This window comes from Aptenodytes patagonicus, chromosome 1 (genome assembly GCF_965638725.1).
Source record: "Aptenodytes patagonicus chromosome 1, bAptPat1.pri.cur, whole genome shotgun sequence".
NCBI lineage: Eukaryota > Metazoa > Chordata > Aves > Sphenisciformes > Spheniscidae > Aptenodytes > Aptenodytes patagonicus.
This window is the reverse complement of record NC_134949.1, coordinates 117,072,658-117,097,756: the sequence shown is the minus strand read 5'-3', so window position 1 is coordinate 117,097,756 and position 25,099 is coordinate 117,072,658.

Here is a 25,099-nt window from a genome sequence, read left to right as displayed (position 1 = left end):
ATTCTGCTAGAAATCCAATGCTGCTCATGTGTGCTGGTAGTCTATGTCAAATACAACATTCACGTGTATCTTTGCATATCGCCATCTGTATTATTTTGCCTCTTCCATATTTACTAGAGGTTTAGGCATAAAAACCTTGGCAGAAAGCTCCACATTTATGAACAGAACAGATATAATGGAAGCAATAATAATGCAAACTTTCAGAATTAATATAGCTTCTAAAATGACACCGCAGAGAATTGGGTACTAATTCGATCGGCATGTCTGTTCCTGGCTTCCTCGGAGTGACTAGCAAGATCTGTGCATCACACATTTTGCACTACTCCCATGCACAGTCTGCGCTTCCCTGAAACCTCTACTGGAAAAAAGGCAGCAAGAACAGCTACGCAATTGCAATCTGTAGCCCCAGGGCTACAGATAAGCAGTCTGTTAGTAAGGACAAAAGGCTGCCTAGACCACACACCTCAGGCACTTCGGTTCTTCCTTGAGGTATACAACAGGATTTTATATTATGCCTAATTACAAATATTGCAGACTATACTGTTCCAGAAGATGTATCTGAATGAAAGCAGCTTCAAACAAACCTTTACCTTATCTCTTAATGGTGGGAGCAGGGGACTGACTTTTTTCCCTGTCAGTAGATTTATTTAGCAGTGTCATGCAAAGGCCTGAAACCTTATAAAAGAGCTGTAGAAGGTACTTTTCAGCTGAGTATTTACTAAGAAACCCAGACAGGGCTGAGCTGCATGTACAGAGTGCCACATTCTGCTTCTGTTTGCTTTCTGTGGTTTGAAAACTTAGGCTACTGAATTAAACATTGGATACTCACGGGTATGAACAGCAGCAGTACAATTCTACTTACTGTGCCCTTTTGCACATTCCTCCAGCAAAAAAAAATCCAACAAATTAGAGAGTTCATTTTAGTAGAGCTATGGAGCATTGCTGTGGATGTTTTATTTCAAAGGTCATTTATAGTGCAGATTTTTATTGCAACTTAGAAGAACGAAAAAAGTAAAAAGAAAGTTTCTTTCATCACCATCAGGGTGTCAAATAAATTTGCTTGAGAGCGTATTTGAGTGGCACGTAAAACAAACAGATACAGAAAAACATCTCACAGCACTAGGCAAAATAATAAATAATTCCTTTCTGTCCTTTTATTTTATTTCCACTTCCAGAAATTTGCTGCTTAAGAGTTTTGCAGAAAATGCTTTCTTCTGTGTTGTAAGTAATTGCAATTTTGGAGAAGAAGCAAGAGGATTGGAAAAAAAAAAATTACACTTGTTTACTTTAGAGTCCAAAGAAATTGGTCCAGTATTTCTATTTGTCACTTTATTTTTTTACGAGTGTTTTTTATTGAACTCACAGCTATATAACATAGAAATTAGAGTGATGGCATATCTTTCTGTGGTTAATGCTTTTATCATTTCCTCTTACTGTCAAAGTGATGTAAAAATGCAGCTTATTGACATTTATGCTAACATCCTCTTTAGCATGTCATATAGTAAATTTGATATTATTGATGTCTACTGGGTTCCCATTTTTACAGGGGATGACCAGTGTTTGTTATAATCCAGAATTTAGATTAGATTTGGCTCTTCCAAAAAATCAGCAAGACTGAGATATTCCTTACTGATATCTAGGTAAGGAGAGAAAAATAAGTATCCTTCCCTTTTGTGATTTTGTGAGTTGGGAGAAAAATAATTGGGTAATTCTGAGGACTGTTAGATGGTGCAATTAAAATGATATTCTTATTGCAGAAGAGCTTTCAGAATCTACATTTTCTCTACAGAAGTATTTACAGCCATGGTTTCCAGATAGGCTGGATCTTTACAATTCAGTTGAAGTCAAGAGATGGGGATTTTGGAAAAGCAGGCTCAAGCCAAATATGCGGTATCCAGAAGTATATACCAATGTAATAAGGGTAGCAGTAAGTTGGTAATGAATAAAAATAACTCTTTAATCTCAGAACTTCAGGGAATATACTCCCATCTCAAAACCTTCTTTCGGCAATACATTCCTATATACTAGCTAGCACTACTGTTGACAAGAGTAATTTTGTACGTTACCACATCCAAGCTCAACTGTTTTCCTCCAAACTTCTAAACAAAGGTGATGGAAAGATCTACTTATGTAATTTTTCAGTTTTTCAGGCTATGCCTTCTCACTGAATAACCTCTACTTTACTTTTAGCTATTGATTTGTTTTATAACCAAGAATCTTTGGAAATAATATTGCCTTGAAAGACAGCTACCACTCCTGGAGAAAGACTCTGCAAAGGGGATCAGCTGTTATTCACAAATACCAAGCAAAATTGTGATGATCTGATCCCTTCATCTTCTATTTGAAATGTGCAGACTAATTAGAGAAAACTTTTTTCTACAAGCAATTCACCTTGAAAAGTAAATAAATCCCTTCTTTAAATATTGTATACCACAGATACTTTTTTTAGGGAGAATACATATTCCATAATGTTTGTGGAAAAAGACGTGTTTATAAAGCTGAACAATAAAAATGATAGCAATCACAAGACAGACACTTAAAATTATAAATTATTAGCATTAGAATTACCATTGAAGTTCTGCATGCAGGGGGGTTTTTTTGCCTTCTCTCCTGCTACAACAGGATCTCATATACTGGAATTTACTTTTGCAATGTTTAAAATGTTCAAATACAGCTGACATTGTAAATCTTACTGGAACAATGAAATAAGCTTCTAAGTGGGTAGTAGAATAAAAGGATCATAATTCCTATTGATTTATGTCTTGCAGTCAATTGATTAACTGTCCAAGTTACGATCAGAGCTTATCCTGAATGAAAAGCATTTCTAAGAGCACTTGGTGTGGGCGAATTCCCTAGTAACAATCAAAGGATGCTCCCATGTCATGTCAGGGGAGAAAACATCCACTTACAAGGCTTTTCTTCTACACTTACTTTTTCTATTTAAATGAAATTTGTGGATATTCAATATTTGTGATACTTCTTTTTCCTTCGAGTTCACAGACATTAAGGGAAGTGACTGACAGCCATTGTGTTACATGACAGTAAAACTAATGAAGTCCTTTCAAGGGCTAAGTAGAAGCTGAGGAGGGTATTTCAGAGCACATTTTGGACTTTGACAGCTAAATTCTTTGTATCCCAATTCAAGCCAAGTCCTTTTACCACAGGGGTTTTTTGTTTGTTTGTTTGTTTTTTAAAAAGATAAATAGCTTCTCTCCCCCTTCCCCCCCCCCGCCAACTTCATTCCATGTACCTTTGGAAATGCAGAATGTTTAGCTCACTTCTCTTGGCATGGTGGAATCTAGTTTTTAGGCTTATGTTTCTCATTTTCATTCTCTAAGTTCATATCTTCAATAATACTTGTTCACAGCTTGTTTGTTAGGAAATTGCATCTTCTCAAGCTGTCTTATATAATGGGATTCAGGCTGGAAGGGCCCTTAGGAGGTCCTTGGTCCATCCTCCTGACCAAAACTGTGTCAGCTCTGGAGTCAGACCAGGCTGCTCAGGGCTTTGGCTAGCCAGGTCTTGAAAACCTCCAAGGATTTAGACTGCACAGGCTCCAGATAGAAAATGCAGGTTTCAGTACATCACAAAATGCAGGTTTGGATACCAGGTACCACCCAAATGCCAGCAACTACTGGTTCAGAAAGGCTCAAAGAGTGAAAAGGTATATCCCATTAGCCAGAATGGACATTTACATAGGTGTAAGATTTAACAGAACTAAGTGAATAGTTGGCAAATTTAAGTTCTGGATAAATTAAGCTGTAATAATAACTGATAAATTAACTTTAGAGAAAGTATACAAAAAGACTGTATTCTCTACAAAACAGGTGTCTAGGCTTGGATATGTTTTCCAATGGCATCAAAAATTATTTATACAGGGCAGATAGACAAAGAGACTGGCAGACAAGTATTTTTACATTTGCCTTATTTGGATAGGAATTTTTGTTCAAAACACTGTATTTTTGTTTCTAAAGATTCCAGCTCTGGTTTTGTACCAAGTTTAGGATATGAAAAGCAATGGATATGACAGCAATACAGTTGTGATGGTGTCTGGATTTAAATTGTTTTCACATCATCATCATGAGACAATGTATAATAACTTCTGAAACGATTTCAAAGCATGGTACATTATCTGAGAAGGAAAGCAAGGCAGCTTTCACTGTGCTGTGTGCTGCCGTGGTAAGACTGCGTGGGCAGTAAAACGCCTGGTACTGGGCAGCCTTAACACAACTTGCCCTTTCTTTCCTCTGATAAGTTCTACTTCTAAAGCATACTCTAGTTGTGATTTTCTTTCTTTTAACTTTAGCCCCTTATTTATATATGCAGTCACCTAAATGGGTTGCTCTGTGATTCTTGTTGGTAATTGTGTTTACAGTTCTTCAGAAGTCTTTATGGTATTATACAATTTTTAGACAGGTTTTCCCTTGTGTGTAACATACGAAAGTAACATACAAACACCAGAGTTTTGTTTCAGCTAAAAGTGAATGCAAGGAACAACTGTTTTCAATATAAATTTGTAAGAATGTTGAAATAGAACAGATGAGAATTATCTATAGCCAAGACAGACTGCGTACAGGGTCATGTTGTTTTATTGCAGACTTGATTCTGGTCACAAAGGTCATTCTGAGGGAAAGTGGTGGAGCTATGACATGAGTGAGACAGGTTTATAGTCAGTAATAGGAAGAAGAATGGTTTCCTGTCTCTTTCCACACCCACCCCTATGAAGTGAATTTTGGATTGGTGACAACCAAACTGAGGAAACGAGGACCTCCTCCCACTAGCTGTGTTGGAGCTTCTATTTCATATCAACATATTCAGATGTCCACTGCCAAAAAATACCTTTAAAATCCCAGTGCCCACATCTGTGTTTGTGTACACTATCAGATAAATAGCAGTATATTTACAATTTTGGTTGGGTCTTGAAAAAGGTACATTCTTAGATGCTTCAACTAATATATTCTTCTAATCAATTCAGTATATTTGATTTGACAGACTTGAGAGCTAGCCCTTTGTTCTCTAAGATATATCTTATTTTCATCCATAAGCAGCAAAAAAAAAAGTCAGTGTCAATCAAATGGCAATAGGCTAAACAAGCTAGTAAATACCAGTTTTGTACTCGCTAATTTTTAAGAGGAAGCCAAGCAAGTGTTTTAGCCTAGATACACACATACTCATAGCAGCCTTAAGGATTGCCAGTTTAGTTTAATTGCCAGTTTAATTCCTGTTACTTCATGTCTTGGAGAGAATTTGAACAGCCAACAGGAAACACCCTAAAAAACCCCAAGTCCAAACAAAAGAAAAAAGCCGACTAAATAAACAGCTGACCAATGGAGAATAAAATTGGCAAATCAGAAATGCCAAGAGGAGAAACTATTCATTAACCATTCTGCTCTCCTGGACATATGTAAAACTAGAATTCAGATCCCAAACTGGTTTCTGCCCTTCAACACATACTACTATTTTTCCTTTCAGTTTGGATACCTGCCTTACACTTTTCTTTTAAACATATGACTACACTAGAGGAATTCATGGTGTCATCCATTTCCATCATAACGTATTGACTGACTACGCAAAACTCAGAGCTAGCTACACAGAGATGTTTGTCTTCTTCTTTCCAGAATTTGGTTTTTTTTCCAGCATGTTACAGGGAAGAAACAACTTGCAGATGGCAGAAAACTCCCAAACACTCTGAAAAGAAGAAGAAATATTTTTATTAGTATCTTGATTTGTGAGTGGGCTCCACACTGCTTTTTGTGCATGAGACACAAAGAGAAGGCATGAACCACACATTTACCATGGTGCTTTGTATCAGATGGGCACAAAACAAGATGAAGGCTAATTTCATACATTATAGTACATGCTGCTCAACTCACCAGCTTTTTTCAGTGGCGTGTAGGAAACAGCAGACCTGGATCCTCGAGTATTTAATATTTTTATGTTGGGTTATATTTCATTAAAAATTAAGCAAGCAGAATTTCATGAAAATTTCTGATGTTTACTAATAGGTGGATGGTGCACATATAAAAATGCTAACAAATATTTGAAGGAATATTAAAAACAAAACATTGTATTTTCAGTAATAATGTATTCTAGTATAAATTCATTCCTACGTAGGCTATACTTGATAATCTGCTCTGTAGACTAAGAAAACATTAAAACAAGAGAAAAATTAAAACAGAGCAGGATAGAGTCATCGGCAGTTGTTACAAGGAGATACCAACAAGTATGCCTGAGAATTTTATGACCCTTTTAAGTTTTAAAGAAAATTAAAACAAAATAAATCAGCATATATCTATGCATTAATAGCTTGTATATGCAGGGAATTACATTAATTCAAAATTCAAGACTAGTGATATGTCACATTAACACATCTATTTCACAAATAAATGGAGAAATGCCATACTACCAATGACAAAATACTGGTTAAACAAGGACACTAATCTTACTCATGTGTAACCCATTAACACCAACATGTATTTCTCATGCTAAAAAACAAAAAAGAAAATCCTCTACTGTGCTTTAATTTATTTTTAAATACAGACTTTTTTTTCCATTTCAGAGTTATTTAAAAGTATTTATTCAATTTTGGTAAGTGTTATCTATTTTCTATAAAGAGATAGGAAAAAGGAGAAGAAAAGAAAAGAAAAGCAGGCAATGGGAAAAAGGTAAAAGGAGGCACCAGGAAAAAAAAGAAATTAACAGCCGTAATAATCTGAAGATAAATTTCAGATATACTTGTACTTCTCTGTATAGCTTCTGAGGCAATAAAGAATGTTTTTCAAAAGCAGTTTCTCCACTACTTGTGATATTAATCAATTCCTTTCATTTTCCATGCTATCAGAATTATGAACTTAGCCACTACTAAACCATGTGAGAGTTTCCCTAGAAAATGTAACTGAGGCACTGAATGTGATCTGAGCATTGGGTTCTTTTTGTTATTCCTCCCCTGAGAGTTTTGCACCATGAGGATTAACCTGATAATGGGACAAGAGTTGGCATTTCTTGAAGCATTTGCCACTCTCCGATCTAAGCCACAGCATTTAGGCCCTAAAAATAATAATCACAAGGTCCCTAGGGATGTAGAAATAGGCAACTAATATGGAAATAGAGCCTCTCCTTCAGGTGCCTGTACTGACGTCAGTCCCTGCTGTGCTGCCAGAGTGTGGGACAGCCGGAACAGAGAGGCACTACCTCCATACTTCCTCTAGGAGCACTTGCAATCTGGCCTCCAAAATATATTTTCAATTTCCTTGGTTGCATTTTCAATTTTATTTCCAACTCTCTGACAAAAAGTGCTTTTTCACTTAATTGCCCCCCTAACTCCACACCTCACCACTACTCTTCACTTTCGATATGCGACATCTCAGTTGGAATAACAGTATTTAAGGCTATTAAAGCGACATGTTACTTACAGGTCAATGCTATTATCACTGTTATGCCTTGCATGCTTATGTCTCTCTTCTTCTCTAATATAAATTGAGTCATGGAATTTATATCAATTCAAATATAAACTCAAGCTGGGGGGGGGGAGGGGAAGAGCCTCTAGGGTAACCCAACAGCAAACACCATCTGCTATTCTTCCGAACTGAGAACGATGAAACATATTCCTGAAATTTCATGATTGTACAGTGTCCATGGATAATTATATAAAGAAAATTTCACATGACATATGATACATTATAAGAGTACTTTAAGAATATCACTAGTACTAAAGGAAAAAAAAAAAATCTCTCAGATATGCCGAATTTTCAGAACAATATCTTAACCTTATCAGAAATACCGCTTTAATTTGAAGCAAATGCTACCCTACTATCTTTCTATCTCTAACTTTTTATTTTAAGCCATTATTTAAAAAAGACCAAAAACCCCTGCATTTTTTGGATGTATTTCTACATCCAGATCCCCTGTCAGTATAAATGGGATAAATTTCCATACAGGTATACTCCTGGCTTGCTCTTGAATGCAAAGGTATGCATTTTTATATGCCTACAACTTCCACAAGCATCCATTTTCTGGCACTTGTCTGCGAACATTCGAAGCATATACCTATCATACTTGTTGAAATTTTTTCATTCGCTTAAATGATCTACCAAGAATGCTTTACCTAAGCTGCCCTTTGTCAGACTGCAAGCACTTCTGTTAGAATGATTCTTTTTTTTTTTTTAAAAATCCATGAGGGATGGCTAGGAGATAAAAATGCATATTTCAGCTCCAAAAACTGAGATTAAAGAAAAAATATTTTTACTTTTAAAAATAAAAAGCAAAGTAATTTTATTCAGATATTGACTCAGTTGCATGACCGTAACATTGGTGACATATACAATGAATCTACTTGACTACACCAGTTAAGACTCACAGAATGGTTGAGGTTGGAAGGGACCTCTGGAGGTCACCTGGTCCAACCTCCCTGCTCAAGCAGGGCCGCCTAGAGCCAGTTACCCAGGACGGTGTCCAGATAGCTTTTAAATATCACCAAAGATGGAGACTCTACAACCTCAGTGGGCAACCTGCACCAGTGCTCAGTCACCCTCACAGTAAAAAAGTATTTCCTGACGTTCATATGGAGCCTCCTGTGTTTTATTTTGCCCCCATTGTCTCTTGTCCTGCCACTGGCACCAATGAAAACAGCCTGGCTCTGTCCTCTTTGCACCCTCCCTTCATGTATTTATATACATTGAGACCCACCCTGAGCCTTCTCTTCTCCAAGCTAAACAGTCCCAGCTCTCTCAGCCTTTCCTCATATGGGAGTTGCTGTAGTCCCTTAATAATTTTCGAGGCTTTTCAAAACACCCATGAGGACCACCTAAGGGCCAAATAAGCTTCAGCAGCCTCTACATGATGTCCTCTCTGAGCCCCTAGCAAGCAGCAAAACTTCCTGGACAGCAGGTTGGGTCGGCAGACAGTGACCTCCATCCCCCACAGCAGGGAGTCTCCCACTGCAATCCCTCGCTTCTCCCCCATGGTGCAGCTGTGGGGCTCAGGCCCAGACAGCTTGGGCGCTTCCTACCACTGAATCAAGCATATAGCAGATGTATGTATTTCATGTGAACTGACATTCTAGTCATAAGACAGAGATAAATCTGTCAATTGACTGGGGAGTATGCATCTAGCTATGTGTCAAACTGTCAGGAAAGACAACTAAAATTCATGGGAGCAATGCATCGTAATGGCTGCCAACGTCTATAGGACCCTTGGAGAGATGTCAAGAAGAAATTGGTTGTAATTTGGAGGATTGATCTATATGCAGCTTCTGGACTTTAGGTTAAGCTACACAGCATAAATAAGAAAATCTTTCCTGCATATGTAATTGTATCTAGTGTTTGATAGTTGAGCTTCAATACCTTTGCAAAATATTTTCTGTATCCATTTAGAAACAATACGTCTACATTGCAGATAACTGTTTGCTGTTTAAAATCTTATTAGTTTATCTTCACATTTTCTGTTAGACTTATAAATCTTTGACACCATATTACAGCCTGCTTCTAAACAGCAGTAGCTTCTAGAAACATTCCAGCATCAAATAGCCCATAATAACAGAGTAATACATACACTCAAAGAAGGCAAAGTAGCACATTAACCCAGAAAGATCAGTCTTGCTGCTTGCATAAAGTCATAGTGGATCTCGTGTTGTGTGTTCTGCAAATTGTTTGGAGCACAGATATCTTGCTCCTCAGCTGAAATAGAAATATTTCACTGCCACTTCATCATTCAACCAATAGAAAAGTATACATAAAAATAAAGTAAATTTTAATGCCACAAGTGAATGATGTTAGCGTTAAATAATCATTACATACTCAATATGCTACCTAAAAAACCCCCTGGTTTTATCGCATATGATAGAACAAAACAATTCAGCTCTCTGTACACATTATGCCTTATCCCACAAAAGACAAAGGGAATTTGCATCATTTGGGACCTTGCACATCTTCACTACAGGGAGTTCACTGGCTTTTCTGGGCTCTGTGGAACAACATCAATAAAAGATTGGCTACATTATTATCATCTCAACCCTGAGCATGAGGAGCACCACCTATGGGTGTCAAGCTGTGACGGTTTTGGGCGAAGCAGTGGCGTTCCCTCTCCACACGTCGGCACAATGGCTCTGAATGAGTGGGTCTCTTGGCTTGTGGAAGCTGCTGCAGTCAAAGCTCTGGCAGCAACTCCTATGCGAGCCCCACATCCCCCATATGTTTTGGAAGGGAGGTGGCACTTGAGGGGAGTCTGCTTTTCATTCATGGAAGGCCAGGGGTAGCTTTCCTGTGGGTTTCCACGCATAAAAGCTGACACAAATTATATGTATCAGGCAGGGAGTGACTTAACATCTTGTGATGTTGCACTACTGAAACACACAGTTATCTTCCGCTCAATGTAATTCCTGTCTCTCTTAAACCACGATTCACAAGAATCTCAACAGGCAACAACATACTTAGATATTTTATCTGCAGCTGGGTTAGGACAGAAAAATGAAAACTATTTTTGCAGAAAGCAGAAATCAACAAGAACTTGCCTTTAATTTTTACCCAAAGGTTAAGGGTAGCACTTAATAGTAGAAGTTATTTTTTCCTCAGCTTGCATGATTTTACTGGTATGCCTGAAGATTTTAAAAAAATTAAGTAACATCTACCTCCAAATCGTAGCTCCACAGATTAATTTATTGTTGTCCAGTACAGACACTACAAAAGAAACTGAAAATCCAGCCCTTTCTTCAGACTAGTAATCCTCCCCTTCCAAACCCAGAAAGCTTTTTTTATCACAAAGAACTATGAAATGCTTGAGATATAGGTCTTAATTGGAGTTCTGATTTAACAATCTAACAGTAAACCTTCCATTAGTCAAAAGGGGTGATATAGTGGATATAATCTGTGATGTAAGAATATAGAAATTCAGTTATATTAAAAAAAATAGTGTTACACTTCTACATGCTACCAGAGATTGTAAACCACTTCCTATACTTCCTTAAATAACAAAAAGTTGAAAGGCAAGTGAAGTTAAGGTACTTATGTGACCTCCATTACCATAATGATACCTTTCAGAGAGACTAAGGTCAATAAAGTGTACCCCTATCTTTGCCGGTCCACCGACAACAATAATGAGCAACTCCTGTGCCGCAGGCAGTATCACACATCACTCAGTCCATCTACCAGTTTCAATTTATTATTTTCTTGTGGCTGTGAGCAATAGAAATAGGTACCACAAACTATGGATTAGGCAACACTTAAAGTCTGCACAGGGAGTTTCATTGAACCCTTTGTGCACTCTTTCTGGCTCAGTGACTACCTACCCTCCCAGATGTAACAACTGGGATAGATGTGACTGAGGTAGACCTCACTTCAGAGTAGTATGAAGCCTAGCATGCGTCCCACTACTTCTCAGAGAGGACTGGATTTAAGCGCTCATAAAGGAAAGAAGTCGTGTGAATGGATTCCAGGTCTTATCTGACTGATCTAACTTGTAGAATTCTATGGAGTGAGACAAGGGCATAATCCACTAATCCCATAGTGGAAATCACAGTTCTATTTATGACACTCACTTTCTGCAGTTACATACACCATATATACACTTCAGAGTGAAATGTGGGTTTTGTTCTATTATTATTACTTATTTTTTGAAGTAGTCAATAGGGAGAAGTAGATGTTCCCAGATCCAAAGCACCTAAATTGGCCTTCTGAAGCTAGATGATGTGAATATTGCCTAAAAGTGCTCTAGGAATTCCTGCCAGATAAGACTCCTAGGGAGGGAACACAACATTTACCAATGCTAATGTTTTTGAAGAATGGGACAAGGGGTGAATTGTCTGGACTTGTGAACATTGTGAAGTTCTGCATATGTAGATGGAGCCATAAACAGGGAAAAAGAGGGGGAAAAAGATGAAAATAGAGAGAACAGCAGACAAAAGGGTATAGACTTGAGTATAGGAAGGCAACCAAAATACAAATATCTATATATATGTACACACACGAGATATATGATATATTTTGTTGCATGCAGCTGTAATACCATACCATAGATCATTTGCAAGAATAATCTTTTAAGAGGTAATAGAAACAATTGTTGAAGATTAACGACAAAAAGAAAAATAAATGAGGATAGGAATAGCAAAAGAATATGTGCTTTTAAATATTCAGAGATGCTTTCAGAGTTGAATATTATCATTAATAAAAAAAAAAAAAAGTGTCCTATTCTATATTTAATTTATCAGTATTTCCCTTACAAAGTCAAGATAAGGTTTGGAAGGTCACAGATGTTTAAGACCTTATCTAGATAGAGATTTAATTTTTCATCAACTCTTTGGGTTTTTTTTCCAAATTATAATACCCTGTGATCATATATCACAATCCTTACTTTGAGTTAACTGGCCAGTTGGTGCAAATTCTCAAACGGGCTTTTAAAATGAATTAAGTTCTTTCTGTTATTTCAGTACGAGCAAGGTTCATGCATAGCTTTTGTACTAGGTTGGCAGGCTTCCAACTACTTTCCTGCATTGTCTATATTACTCCAGCATTTTATATTGTAACTCTTTTGCTCTGGAGTTGACTGGACAAAGCTGATTGTGGACCATTTGCTTTTGCACCTTCCAAGAGACATGTACCTTAATCCTTAATAACATAATATGCACTCGGAAGAGAAACGTACACACTTGCACAACAACAGACACTACAGTAGAAAAGCCTATGACAGCAAATCTGGAAAAAAAGTGCATTCTCTAGACCGCACTCAATGTAGCAAAGGCAAGAATCTGACAGACTTAGGTCCTTCTCTTATTTTACCCTGACAGCACTCCAGATAGCTGCACTATAGGGAGGAGCTGGATATAACATCCTTTTCCCAGAGGCCATCAGTGAACTTTACTTTCTGCAAGATAGCACTTAGAGTGGGTGCTGGCATGGCCCAGTGTCTTAGGCAGGTCTTTCATTCACCATTGCCTAGGGTGGCACTTGGGAGACTATTAGCAGCTAGCCAAGATGACTATAGCCCTTTGTTATGGGAAAGTTAGCTGGAAATGAGTTTGCTTTATTGATATTTAATTACAGATAAAATTAAGGCATTTGTAAGATGTATATATATGAATGACAGGGATGATATCTGGAGACTAAGACCTCAAACTCTGAACGCTTTGTCTATATGCTGAAAATGACAATCATGCTAAGAGTCGTCAGTCCTAGCACAGAACAGAGCTTTTGACAGTTCTGTACTGTTCAGCAGGCCAATGTCCACTCCCAATATATCAATTTCTGCCCCATTGTGGTGGGTTGACCTTGGTTGGCCACCAGGTGCCTGCCAAGCGCTCTATCACTGTCCTTCCTCAGCACGGCAGAGGAAGAAAATACAATGGAAAAGCTTGAAGGTCGAGATAAGGACAGGAACATCACTTACCAATTACTGGCATGGGCAAAACAGACTCGACTTCAGGGAAATTAATTTAATGTATTGCCAATTAATAACAGAGTAGAATAGAAAGAAATAAAAACAAAACTAAAAACACCTTCTCCCCATCCCACCCCCTTCTTCCCAGGCTCAACTGCACTCTGTAGTCTTTTACCTCCTCCCTCCCAAGCAGTGCAGGGGAATACAGAATGGGAGCTGCTGTCAATTCATAAAAATTCATCTCTGTCTCTCCTTCCTCCTCATGCTCTTCCCCTGCTCCAGCATGGGGTACTTACCATGACATACAGCGCTTCACAAACTTCTCCAATGTGGGTCCTTCCCGCAGGCTGCAGTTTTTTAAGAAATACTCCAGTATGGGAGAATATTTCCAGTAGAAAAATACCTACTTCACCATGGTCTTCTCCATGGGCTGCACGGGAATCTCTGCTCCAGCACCTGGAGCACCTCCTTCTTCACTGACCTTGGTGTCCGTAGGGTTGTTTCTCTCACATATTCTCACTCCTCTCTTCTGGCTGCTGTGCAGCATTTTTTACCCTTTCTTAAATATGTTATCACAGAGGCGCCACCAGTGTCGCTGATGGGCTCCACTTTGGGTCCGTCTTGGAGCTGGCTGGCACTGACTCTGTTGGACATGGGGGAAGCTTCTGGTGTCTTCTCACAGGAGCCACCCCTGCAGCCCCTGCCCAAACCTTGACATGTAAACCCAATACACCCGTTTGGGGTTTCTCCCTATGTTGTCAACTTCCTCTAGCCACTTTTCTCCAGTGTCAGAGCTGGGTTTAGCTGGTTACAACTAAGAAAAGACTCTCATGTAAAAATTCCTTGCTATATAATACGATAAAAATAAAGCAATATAAAAGTTACTTTAGCTCACTGTGTATTCTCAGAAATTCTTATTCTTGTCTATTCTCATTCTTTGGTTCAGTGCTACTCTCAGACAGAGAAACACCAATACATCAAGGTTCTCAGATACTTGCCTGACTTACAATAGTTTATTAAGATGACCAACTCCTAAGATACAGGACTGTCACTGCAGACCTTTTGTGGTACACCTTGTGTGGTCGTATAAAACAAAACTTCAGACACAGAATTGATCCATTGTCTGAATGCAATGAAACAGTGACATTTCATACTCCCTTATCAATCTTGGGATCTTGGAGATCCCATAGCATTCTAGGGCATACCGTGACAAGACATACCATGATCTTGGTGCTCCTTCTCTGTCCTTTGAACGCATGAACAACCCCCTCCTTTCAATTGCTTATATCACATCTCTGATGGAAGCACTTCCCAGTCCAGTGCAGAAGGAATGCCAACCTATTAAACCTATTAAAGGTTTTTTCCAACCTAAATGATTCTGTGATTCTATGATTCTATTTCCTAATTCTGTCCCACTTTTCCTTATCTCACAACTTCTACCCACAAACTATGATTTCTGTCCAACCTTTGTTCTAACCAGTGACATACAAAGTCAGTTGTTGTGAGACTGTATGAGTGGCACACAAGCAGCTCCCAAATTTTCTCTAATAAAGAAAAAAAAAAAAAGGACAAAAAAAAAAAGACATTTCTTCAGATAAGTGCTTAGATACCCAGAAAATTAGGTAGCATATGACTTATCTTCTGGAAGATAACGAGAAGAGATTATGGAAGAAATGAAACATTTTATCAGTGTTCCCATGGAAAATGAAATAGGTACAATAATAACTTTTTAAATTTCATCAACTTTCCTAAGAACATGAAGTTGAATCCTGTTAACAGCCAAGGCCAAAAACCTCCTGGGCTAGACGGAATAGTGTTCAGTCAGCCTCAGTGGTCAACCTCCCAGTCTATGCCTAAAAAGAAGAAAGGAGAAGCCTTGCTGTGAGGCAAGACACAGACAAGTGATAAGGGAGAAGGACAGGGAGTATGCAAAAGCAGGTCCAAGACAATCATTTTGCTGGAGAATGTGCTAAAGAAATATTTTTACAAGCATCACAACTACCAGTATTTTCAGAACCCAGCTATATCCTTTGTCCCACAGTGAACTCTGTTTTCTGAAAGCAACAGCTCCCTCCACAGGCTTTTGCACAGAAGCCTGGTTCATAACCCGGGATGAGGAGAACGATGAGTTCTGAAACTCCCACCCTGTTCTTCAGGCACGACATTTCCATTAGGCATGGAATAATTACTGTAGGTGTAAGTCTTCATCTTCATGTCGTTCAAGACATAATCTTGTATGTGTGCCTCTCACTGCTATAAAATTTGAAGAGCTTTGTTTGTTTGCAGTGTGTCAATCCAAAGTTTGGCTTGCTTTGCCTTTTCTTGTTCCAACTGACAGTTTGTGCATCTAATATCATTAGTACTTCTACTGTTTTCTAAAACGGTAATTTTCCTAAGAGGAGCATGAAGTTTCATTAGAAATTTTTCACAGGTCATCACAGAGGGTTAAAGAAAAAGTATTTCAAATTGCGTAGTGTTTTCAGAGGAAAAGTTTAGCATGACAAGATCTCTGCAGCTAATGTACAGTATCATATGCCACACCATATGAAATACAGTAAGCTCTTATACCACAAGGTAGATATTGCTCAGCATTTTCATGGCCATTAGATATGTCCATTTCCCTCTCAGTCTCCCAAATATACTCTACTGTGATTTTAGAGCTACTTCAGCTATAGCAAAATAGGCCTTTCATCTATCCAAATGTTCAGCAAAGGATTTCATTAACCAAGGAAGCCAAGAAAAACTAAATCAGACAGAAGAACAGGACTAAGCTCAGTAACCCTTGTATTCAGAAACTACTGAACACCAAGTTCCAATTCTGCATTAGCAAAACCAGATGTTAGTTTCTGAAAATCCTCTACTTACGATATTCCTTTAGTCCATGTTATATTAGTGTCAGTGAATCTGTGACAGTAGTGAATCCATAGTAATCAACATAGCCTGGAGGTATGCTGAAGAAATAGGTTTCACAGAGATACAAAGCTAGACAATTGTCATACAAGTTCCCAAAAGTGTCCTCACTATAGTCCAAGAACAATGAACTTGTAAAGTTATCAATAAATACCCAAAGACATTCTTTTCATTCTCATGCTTTTGTTACATTCCTTAAGACTTGGTCTATCCCCAAATTTATTCAAGCACAGCATCAAAAACACACCCCTCCACCTTCCCCAAACCCCGCCAATCCCACTGGTACACCATAAGCAGAGCAGCATAAATACCTTCATAGGCATTTCTGTCCGTACAGCCAAATGACTCCTTGCAACCAACTCCACCCCCCACCCCGACATAGGAAGCCTGTAGTTCGTGGTAAGCCCAAGATCCTTTTATGCAGTGCTGCTTTCTACATGATTACACCTGTCTTCCCCATTCCCACTTGATACATATAATTATTTACACATGCCACATTATTTTTCCCTGTCTCAAAGGAGCCAGGCTTCCCTGTAGAGATCAGCAGCCCAACTACCTTGAGAGCAGCAAGGAGGCACTAAAATGATAGATGCCTACCCTCTAAACTTTAATATAAATAGCTGTTTTGTCCAGAGTTAGATGACACTGCTCACCCAGTTCCTGTAAGGTCCGCTGTAAAAGGAAACCAACTTTGATGTCACCAATCTGTTTTAATTAATTAATTTAATTAATTTTGGACATGAGGAAAAATTTCTTTACTGAAAGAGTGGTTAAACATTGGAACAGGCTGCCCAGGGAAGTGGTGGAGTCCCCATCCCTGGAGGTATTTAAAAGACGTGTAGATGAGGCGCTTAGGGACATGGTTTAGTGGGCATGGTGGTGGTGGGTCGACAGTTGGACTCAATGATCTTAGAGGTCTTTTCCAACCTTAATGATTCTATGATTCTATGATTCTAATTAACAAGGCATGGAGAGGGAGGAGGAAGAGGATACTGAAAAACTAGTCTAGATGAACTACTACACTGTGGTTTTTTAGTTTGTTCTTTCACTTTTGGGCTCAGAGTATCTGGTTGATGTCAATGAGAGCTGCTGATGTGCAATGACCAGTGATGACTTCAGAATTTTAGGGTGGCAAAAGTCACTTTCTAAAAAGTCACTAGAAAAAAGTAACTTTTTTTCACCCTGCTGTGGTGATTCAGTCATCCACAGTCAAGCTGAAATTTAGATTTAGCAGATACGCAAATGCTTGTATAAGTTTACTTCAAGTTACCTGTACACATTTTGTAGTCAGTCAATGCCTCCACTGTAGGCATCAGTGGAGACCTTGAAACTGTCCAGCATTCATCACTGATAATCTGGATGATGGAGTAGAAACTCTACCTACAGCCTAGGTGATAGCAGTGTGGGAGGAGTGACTTCTGAAACAATGCACTGGGACATTTAAAAAAGAAAACCTGTTTATCAGAGTGTGATAAAATTGCAAAATCTCTCATAGGGAGAAGGATGTCTACAGAGAAGATTCCTCAGACTTCAGCTGAAGGCAAGCGCAGAGGTGCCTGTATTGACAGAGGAAAATAATTATTCTGCACATCTAGAAAACAACTGAAGAATCAAACAACCTGGTAGCAGATGTTTTAGGAAGACAGAGGCCACTGAAGTCACCAAGTAGTGAGGTCTCAAATTATGTTAAGTACCCTAAGCATATTAGTGGCATAACAAGCCAAAGATAGTACATGTGCACATCACCAGCAGCACAGCAGCATGAAAGCAAGCACAAATGCTTATACTTTTTATTCTGTTACTGAGTTCTGCATGGCGTGGTGGCTGGCCAAGATGTCTACTGCCTTCTGCATAGACCTGACCAGAAATTTTCTAATAAAGTAATTGAGTTAACCTAGACGAATTTGTCAAAGATGAAATGTTTTGCAAAAAATATTTTCTGCTGAGTTCAGTTAGAAAGTGACTATCACCATTGTGATTCCAACCTTACTCCATCAATACTGTTGGAACAGCTCAATGGCAATTTAAAAACATTGCTAACACAAATAAATGAAGGAAATGACACAGGAAAAAAAACCAAACAAAACCCAAAAAACAAAAGAGGTTTTAAAATTCTTAGACTAGATCCCAGCATCTGAAACATCCCCGTCTAAGCCATTAATAAGTCTTGGAATGCAAATAGTCCAACAGAAATACAGTATATAAGGGTGGTGTGCCTTTCACGGGGGAAAAAAAGAAGGAAAGAAACACAACTTACTAACACTAGTAATCAATAACTACTTGTAAAAATGAGGTTGGGGTGTGAGAACAATGTTAAACTAATAACTGCATGGAGTAAGTGTTGCTACATCTTTACACAAACATTTGTAATTATGATATAACAACAGACAAATCTAAAGGCCAACACCTCACAGGATATTGCCCCAAGAAATTTCTTGTAAACCTAGAAAAACAAAATTTTTCATCAACTCTGATAAGCTAACACCAATAATAAGGCAGAAATAAAAATTCTGCTTTTTTGATGGCTGTGTATTTTGCACTTAGCCTTTCAGGAATTAGATTTCTGTCAGTAAAGGCCTTGCTGAGAGTCTGCTGAGGTCAACAGACATTGACTTAGCTTTTTGATCCTGTCCTAAATCAGCTTCTAATTTCATTACAAGGCTGTAAAAAATTAATGCTGATTGCTTGAACCTGTACACGTCTGGGTCTGCATAAAAGTATGCTCCTATCAGAATAGCTTTTACAGTAAACATAATCAACTAACTTCACTTCAAAAAGATGGGATTTTGAACCTTTTGATATTTTATTGGGGGCTCTGCATAACTTAAGCTCTTCCATAGTTCAAAGTCATCCTCTCCAAATGAAAGTATACCAAGAGTTAAGAAAGACTTTGCTTTCACTTTTATAATGGATTGCACCTTACCTGGAAAACATTCTCATAATATAATTTCACGTCATTATTTCAAAGTAATGGAAACTCAATCACATTCCTTTCAATTAGTTATTAATATTTATAGGTGAAAACCTGGAGAACTTGAAATGTATTTGATACAGATTTAAAGATGTCTGAGAATATTTGGAGAGATCTGATTCAAGCTATACACTCATAGGAGTTTAACTCTGAAATACTCCAAAACAGATACAGGCAATCTCAACACACATTCTGCCAAAACCTAGATCTTAGCTTGCCTAAGATATCTTAGCTCTATCGCATTTCTCCCAGTTAGAATGTCTTTAAGAATAAAGCTTAGCTTTCAGTTACGTGCTAAAGAAGACCCGACCTGAAAAACAGTCAGATTATCCTCATATGCACAGATGCAATATCTCTGGCAGCATAAAGAAAACCAGCAAAATGCCTTTTAAATAGCCTACAGCCAGCAAACAGCCCTTATTTCTTCTGTGGGACACCAAAACCTTGCATCAGCCCCAATGTATCCACATAGCAGTGCCTCACATATCCACCTGTCAAGGTTTAACCCCAGTGGCAACTAAGCACCACACAGCCACTCGCTCACTCCCCCCACAGTGGGATGGCAGGGAGAATTGGATGGGTAAAAGTGAGAAAACTGATCGGTTGAGATAAAGACAGTTTAATAGGTAAAGCAAAAGCCGTGCACGCAAGCAAAGCAAAATAAGGAATTCATTCACTCCTTCCCATGGGCAGGCAGGTGTTCAGCCATCTCCAGGAAAGCAGGGCTCCATCACACGTAATGGTTACTTGGGAAGACTAAACACCATCACTCCAGATGTCCCCCCCTTCCTCCTTCTTCCCCCAGCTTTATATCACTGAGCATGATGTCATATGGTATGGAATATCCCTTTGGTCAGTTGGGGTCAGCTGTCCCAGCTGTGTCTCCTCCCAGCTTCTTGTGCACCCCCAGCCTTCTCGCTGGTGGGGTGGTGTGAGAAGCAGAAAAGGCCTTGACTCTGTGTAAGCCCTGCTCAGCAATAGCTAAAACATCCCTGTGTTATCAACACTGTTTTCAGCACAAATCCAAAACATAGCCCCATACTAGTTACTATGGAGAAAATTATCTCTAACCCAACCAAACCCAGCACATTCTCCACCCTGTATTCCATACCATTTACATCATGCTTAGGTCCCACACTATCCAAAACACCCTCATTAACTCCCACACCCCTTCCCATCCTTCGATATAATACACAGATATCATTCCCTTAGTCCATGGACCACCCCTGTAGAATGTCTGTAAAATGTCCACAAATGTCCACAAAATGTCCGCTTTGTTCATTTAGACCATGACTTTGGGCTCCATCTGTGATGGTGGTCACTCAGGACAGGAGAGGTGGTGTGTTGCATGGAGTTACTGGGCACCAAAGCCAGCTCAGGTCAGGTCACTGCTGCACTTGCACTGCTTCTTGTAAGGCTTGTCCACCATTGGTTCGGGTGGTTCCTGCTATAGTAATTCTTGTAACATGCAACTCAGATCATGGGTTACAACAATTTAAAGATATATCCATTACAGTCTCCACCCCAGGTCCCTTTGGACCAGACCATTGGGTTTAACATTGCAACGAACTCTTCCCCTTGCCCCTGCTCTGGCTTGGACTTATCCACAGACTGCAGTCCCTTAGGAGAGTACCTGCTCCAAGTGGAGCCTCATCGATGTGCCACAGTCTCTTCAGGGGTATACCTGCTGCGGCTTAGACTTATCCACAGCCATAGTCCCTTTGAGGTTCACCTGTTCCAGCACGGCCTTATCCATGGGCCACAATGCCTTCAGAGATATACCTGCTCCAGTGTGACCTTACCTACAGCCACAGTCCCTTCAGGAGTGAACCTGCTACATGGCTACAGTCCCTCCAGGGGTGTACCTGCTCTGTTGTGGGCTTATCCATGGCCACACGCTTTGAGGTGCTCCAGCATGACCTCAGGCACAGCCACAGATGTTTCGAGGTGTACCTTCTCCAGCGTGGACTTATCCTTGGGCCACAATCCCTTCAGAGGTATACCTGCTGTGGCACAGGCATAAACACGGCCACAGATGCTTTGAGATGTACCTGCTCTGGCATGGGCTAATTCATGGCCACAGATGCTTTGAGGTGTCCTGCTCCCACGTGGACTCATCCACAGGTCACAGTCCCTTCAACTCAAGTTCACACAGGAGTTCCAGCCTGTCCAGTACAGCAGCACAGAAACAGCAGCGATGCCCTGGCCACCTGCCAGCCCAGGCGCATCGCCATTGCTGTTATCAAAATGTTCCCAGGCACAGTAGTGTAGGATGATAAGCAGTACAGCAGCACAGCAAGCAGCGTAAGCAAAAAGCAGCCACTAACAAGCACTAGTATCTAATATAGAGTGAGGCAAGAAAGGCCCATGGCAAGCACAGTAGCTCGTCAATGAGTAGCTAAACAGCAATAATAGCTATAAATTTGATCTAGTAGATTCCAAACAAATCTGTCATTATCTCAAATCCTTCGAGCCCCACGCTGGGTGCCAAAAGGGACTGTCATGGTTTAACCCCAGCCGGCAACTAAGCATGACACAGCCGCTCACTTGCTCCCCCCTCAGTGGGATGGGGGAGAGAATCAGAAGGGTAAAAACTGATTCTTGTGGGTTGAGATAAAGACAGTTTAATAGGTAAAGCAAAAGCTGCGCACGCAAGCAAAGCAAAACAAGGAATTCATCCACTCCTTCCCATCAGCAGGCAGGTGTTCAGCCATCTCCAGGAAAGCAGGGCTCCATCACGCCTAACAGTTACTTGGGAAGACAAATTCCATAATACCAAACATCCACCCCTTCCTTCTTCTTCCCCCAGCTTTATATGCTGAGCATGACGTCATATGGTGTGGAATATCCCTTTGGTCAGTTGGGGTCAGCTGTCCTGGCTGTGTCCGCTCCCAACGTCTTGTGCACCCCCAGCCTACTTGCTGGTGGGGTGGTGTGAGAAGCAGAAAAGGCCTTGACTCTGTGTAAGCCCTGCTCAGCAATAGCTAAAACATCCCTGTGTTATCAACACTGTTTCCAGCACAAATCCAAAACACAGCCCCATACTAGTTACTGTGAAGAAAATTAACTCTATCCCAGCCAAAACCAGCACATCACCCTATCCCCTCCAAACTGCCCTGCTATTTTTTGTTGTATAAAACAAAACAAAGTTCTGAATATAAAACTATATTTGCTTGCATAACCATTTTACAAACCGATCAGTTAACTGTGAACAAATCCTGATAAAGTTTATAAGCATGCCTTTAATTAATTCATTCATTATTACAAGTGGAAGCCAAACATGGGTTAAATACCTTCTAATGCAGTGGAAAACAAATCTAGGATTATTTAAATATCTGTAAGCTTTGGATAGCAACATTTCCTTCAACTCAGACTATTAATTACATTATCAGTGCTCTAGACTTTATGAATGAAAAGATTAGTGATTAAATATATTGCCTTAGGGTGAGCTATGAGCCCAGACATTGGGAAATGAGATTGCAGAGAGGGAATTTTAAATAAATAAATAAATAAATCAGGTCAATTCGTGAGTTATCTACATATTTTGCCTAGCTATTAACAAACATTTCCTATTGCAATTATAGTTTATCTGATTACATGACAAATAGATCAGGCTCACTTAAAAAACAGCTTGAGTTTATAGATCTTCCGGGTTTTTGTGTTTACTAAAAAGCTAAAAAATATTGTATAACTTATTTTTAAACAAACCATTTTTTAACAGTTGGTGAGCAAGCGTGAATTAATTTGCATGACCTATTATCTCCAGCATCTATTTGTTTGTGGTCTTTCCTTTTAGAAGAATTGGCATTAATTATAAGTATAGAAGTAATTTGAAATGTCAGTTCAGAATTTTACAGCTTGGAACAGTTCATCCTTCAATAACTAAGTCAATAAAACTAACTTAATTTAATTTAAACAGTGATGCTTCTTTTTAGACCATATGGAGTGATTACAATTAGTGTTTCATAATTAGTATTTTATTGATGTCCATACACCGGATTGCCAAGCGTCATCAAGATACACCGATGATTGGAAGTAATTTGATAAACATTCAGAAGTGTTGCATTAATGGTATGCCTCCCAATTATGTATTGAGTTAATGAATGCATTTAAATGTTATGGAGATGAATTTAAAGGACAGATCAACCTTAATTACGATACCATTTCCCCCCTCTTTCCAAACATTCTAATTATAACTTCAGTAGTTATCATCTTTTAGTATACAAATATCAGGTTCCTCTGTAAATGCAGAACTAGAACATTTATGGTTTGTTTTGTTTTTTTTTTTTTTACAAGTGTGCTAACAGTGCTAAAATAACAACGGGTCATTTTCCTGTAAAAGAAAGACTTCTGGAGATTGAAGAATGATCTTTTCCAAGTCCTCCCTCATTGACATTTAATTTTCTCAAAGACTAACACGCAGGACAGGGCAGAGAGTGTAACTAAGCGTAACCCTTTCCAGCAATGTTTTAAGTTTTCCCCCTATTCATTAAAAAATGCCGAGAAAGAGTGGAAGAGTTAACAACATTATACATAAGCAGGGTGTTTGAAAGTGTGTACAGGCAGGTAGGGGAACTTTTTGCAGCTCTGTTTCAGCATAGTTTAATAACTCTAATGTCAAGGAGAGCAGGACTGAATGCTTTGAAATCCATGGCTGCCTAAACCCACAATGGCTTCACTCACACATGGAAATGATTTGGCCCTAGAAACACCTGTCACTACTAGTGCTTTTGCAAAAAAGAGAGTATGTCAAGGAGGACAGTAGTCCTAAACTCAAGGAATCCCCTAAAAATTTATTCTCTTGTGAGCACATGCAACTCCAGGTTTTAAGGAAAAGCAAAACAAAATTGCTATCTCCAAGGGACAGAGATGAATCATCAGCTACCAGATGGCTAATTTATGGCTGCACTTTTAACTTTGCCATGTTTAAAGGGAGAGCTGATGGAAATGCATGCCAGGAAACATTCCTATAAAAGTTGACTATGCTGTTAGAACATCCTTTCCTAACCGCAAAACCCACTCTAGCACAGAAAACAGAGTTAGGAAGAATATGAGGGTTTTGCTATCAGATATGCTGTAGCTTTACAAAACAGATACGGTTTGCACAAATCCCCTAACGCATTATAAAACTGGAAGGAACAGAAGTTTGTGATGTCCAAGGACATTATGACATTACAACCTGCCAAAAATAGTCTGTTGTGCTTCTCAGTCTCCTAACATTTCTTATAGCTTTAAAGGTCCTGATGGTATACAGTGAGCATTATCTGCATGGAAATAGAGTAAAAAGAATATTAAATGATATGGCTTGAGTGGAGCTTAAAATTTAGTATCGTTACCCTGTCCAATTCCCTAATTCCTCTCTCTCTCCTCCCTTATTTACTTTTTGCTATCTAGTTTCTCACAAAGCTCTCATACATTTTCAGAAAGTACTTTTGTTTGTTTGTGGGTTTTTTGACTTTTTTTTTTTTTATGTATATCATTGATAGTGGAGGACAAAGCCAGTTTTGAGAAAACAAAGAGCAAGTGGGTTAGCCTTTCCACTCTAGGAAAAGAACTGCTGTATGTCTTACAGTTAAAGGTAGTGGAGAACCAAGATACTTCCCCTAAATAAAGATCTAAAATCTATCTATCCCATCCTTGCACAGCTAAAGCAATACTGTCTGTGGTGAGAGACTCTCTCTCTCCTGTGCTGAAAAGGCAGCGTCTGGAAGACAGACGGCTGCACAAGTGGTACCAAGAACAGGCTGAGGCAGCACCAATTCAGCATCCCACTTGATGTGTCTGCTCCTAAATTACGTGTGCATCCCCACTGAAGAAGTAGGACATGTGTAAAGAGGGCGATCTGATATAAAG